The sequence below is a fragment of the Microtus ochrogaster genome, chromosome 16 (assembly GCF_000317375.1).
Source record: "Microtus ochrogaster isolate Prairie Vole_2 chromosome 16, MicOch1.0, whole genome shotgun sequence".
In the NCBI taxonomy this organism is placed as follows: Eukaryota; Metazoa; Chordata; class Mammalia; order Rodentia; family Cricetidae; genus Microtus; species Microtus ochrogaster.
Window position 1 is genome coordinate 55,287,896 of NC_022018.1, and position 2,914 is coordinate 55,290,809.

Genomic DNA, 2,914 nt, shown 5'->3' on the forward strand with positions numbered 1-2,914 from the left:
ACAATGCTAAACAGAGAGGGAAATAAGGAGCACCCTATGCTGGTGCCCAACAATGCTAAACAGAGAGCTCTGCCATTACACAAAGTCTGCAGTCTGAAAGGGGAGAACAGAGGGAAACTTCACAAACACAATTCTTCAGGGAAGCAGGGTGCAGAGAGACTTGTGAGGCTCTCCACTTTGAGACGTCTACTGTGAACCCCCTTTCTCCCCTGGACCCTGCCCTGACACAGCTCTCTCTCCTGGAAGAGAAGCCATCCCTTTCAGAAGCAGAAGCTGTCTCTACTCTGACATGACCCCGATGGATGCATGAACTCCTGCACAGCTTGCAAAGGCTAAATACAAACCCACCCACCCCCCAGAGCCATTTTTCTGCACCTCAGGCTGGATTAAAGGAAGAGGTTGGGAGCCAATAGATGACAGGCAGAATGGAAAGGCTCATCAGGAAAGAAAAGAGAACACGCAAGAGAGCGAGAGGGGAAGGGACAAGGCTGAGGATGGAGCTGATGTTGCCCCCTATCGTTGGATTTCCCTCTCTTCCCTGGCCCAGGAGGGAAAGGAAGGCCTTCTAGAATACCACCACCAGAGGATAACATCTACAGAGGACTGGGGAGCAGTTCGCCTAAGGCTCCCCCTTCGATTCTGCAGTAGTCATTTGCTCCTGGGTCCAGAACAGAGCCTCCCCCCTGCTCCCCACCCCAGGAGGGCTGTCCTTATCCTGTGCACCAGTGGTTCTGGAGTGAGCCTGTAGCTGGACATTGTGGTCATAAACTGCAGAAACGATCTGACAGTGGACTGCCCAGTCCAGAAGCTGCTCACAGGCAAGACACAAGCAAGCAGAGAGAGAATGTGGTTGAAACTGGGGTTCCTTTAGGGAAAGGGGCACCCCAAGGGGCGTATGCCTATCCTAGCATGCCTAGCCAGGTCAAAAGAGAGCTTCCCTGAGAAGGCAACTCCTTTGGTTTCTGGTTAAAAACCCTTTACAAACACTGCTGCCCGCATCACCCCTCCAAAGCTACAGGCTTGTGGTTCTTGGAGCTTGGACACAGTGGAGTTGGGAAAGAAGTCTAGCTGAAAGCAGATCAGTAGGGCTCTCTGCGACAAGAATCAGAGTAGATAAGGAAGGGCATAGAGAAAGGAGAAAGGGAAAAGCCAGGAGAAGAAAAGGAAGAAGGGAGGAGGGGAGGAGGCAGCGAGAGGAAAAGGAGGAGGGAAAGAGGGGGATAGGGAAATAGGGAGAGAAGAAGGGAGGGAGGGAGGAAAAAGGGAGGGAGGAAAAAGGGAGGGAGGGAGGGAAGAGAGAGAGAGAGAGAGATTTTGAATTTTCCTTCTGGAAGAGGAGCTGTAAGGCGTCAGGGCCTGGCTGAGGGGTGTGATTGGAGGGCGCCTTCAGCATCCGCCCGCAGCAGCAGCCGCGGCCCCAGCTCGCCTGGCGGAGTTACACCAGGCGGCGGCGCAAGCTGGTTGAGCACTCGCACGGCACCGCCTGCTGGAGTCGGCCGGAGCCCTGCAGTGGCTTAGACGGTTGCTGGGACCACCAGGTCGGTGCTGGCCTCGGGCCGGGGAGGCGGAGCTGGGCTGGGGGCAGTAGGGAACTGCTCTGACCTCAGAACTGTGGGGGAGCCTAGCAGTTGAGTCTTTGAGGGACTCCCCGAGACCGCGGGGCGCGTGCTGGGAACTGCAGCCCCTGCCCGCTCGGCATGGTACTGAAGGGACAGCTCCCCGCGGAAACCAGGAGGAGGGCTGGTGCGGACACTGGGCAGGCAGATGTGGGCGGGCGAGCACCCAGAGAGGGTTCAGTGGGGCTCTTGGAACCCTGACCGCCCCGTGTGTGGAGATTCAACAGTGAACCTGGAGAACAACTTCGAGCCCACAGACTAGGGTGGGGGACGTGGTCTTTAGCTACTTCGGGGTGTGGCTACCCCCCAAGCCCTCCAGGGCCCTCTGCTCCTGGAACAGAAAGCCGCCTGGAGAGGTAGAGTTCGGGGAGTCTGAGGGTGGCAGAGGCCAGTTGGCGAGAGGAGTGCCCACGTCGGTGGGGGGCAGGGGGACTATTTGTCCTCTTCCCACAGGAGTGCGGTTGGAGCAGCTTGAGCCCGTGTGGGAGTAACAAGGTTTTCCCCACTCTCAGACTGCCCCCTTCTCTGCAAAGTTTAATGCCAGGCTGGGGCTCAGGGTTGAAAGGTGCGTGTTGGGGGAAGGGGACACGCAGTGGCCAACTGAAAGCCCCAGGGCAGTCGCGAGTGCTGGTCTCCATGAGGGCCCGGGAAGCAGCGCCTGGGAAGCCTACCCTCTCTTCAGTGGAGGGAAGCCCCTGCCACTTTCATGACCCAGACGAGCAATCCCTTACGCTCACCCATCCTTGATCACCCCTTCTCCTCCCCGGGGACATCTTGCTTCTAGGGGCGTGGGGTGGGGAAGTAAGGGAGATGTCCTCTGTCTTGGCCACCACCATTGGCGTGGGGTCCCTTGCAAAAAGCAACTGAGTGTTGAATTGAGGTGTGATTGTAGCCCGTACTCTAATCAGAAAAATCAGAAAAACAGCCGCAAAGACAAACACTGCAGGTGCTTGTCAGGCAAAAGGAGGGGGCCAAGTCCCTGGGACTCGACGGAACTGGTGCCTTGGCTGCCTTTGGTCTGGAACTGACTGTAGGGGTGTTGGGGGTTGCGGTCTGAAGGGAAGGTGAGGACCTGCCCTGGGACTCCCGTGACTGACATCATGGAAGCTTTTGCATTAGTCTACCTCCCCCTCTCCTTCCCAGAGTCCAACACCCCTCCACCACCACCAGCAGCCTCCACCCCCACCAGCACCCTTCCCGCGCGGAGACAGACGGCAGCTTTCCGCAGCCGCTGAGGAGCGCCTCCTGGCGGTGAGGCCCTAATCCTCAACTGCACCCAGTCGGCAGGACCTCTTCCA

General features: G+C 57.9%; 1 protein-coding gene across 4 annotated transcripts in view; it reads left to right on the forward strand.

The window, feature by feature from the left end:
* The window catches only part of Cplx2 (complexin 2), a 74,119-nt gene that overhangs the window by 59,780 nt on the left and 11,425 nt on the right, over window positions 1–2,914 (forward strand). The window contains exon 1 of one of the 4 annotated variants that reach the window (XM_005355194.2): window positions 1,300–1,538. The exons of the other annotated variants lie outside the window; for them this stretch is intronic. The gene's annotated coding sequence lies outside the window, so the exon portion shown is untranslated. Of the gene's footprint in view, window positions 1–1,299; window positions 1,539–2,914 lie in introns of those variants that run through there. 4 annotated transcript variants of the gene reach the window in all.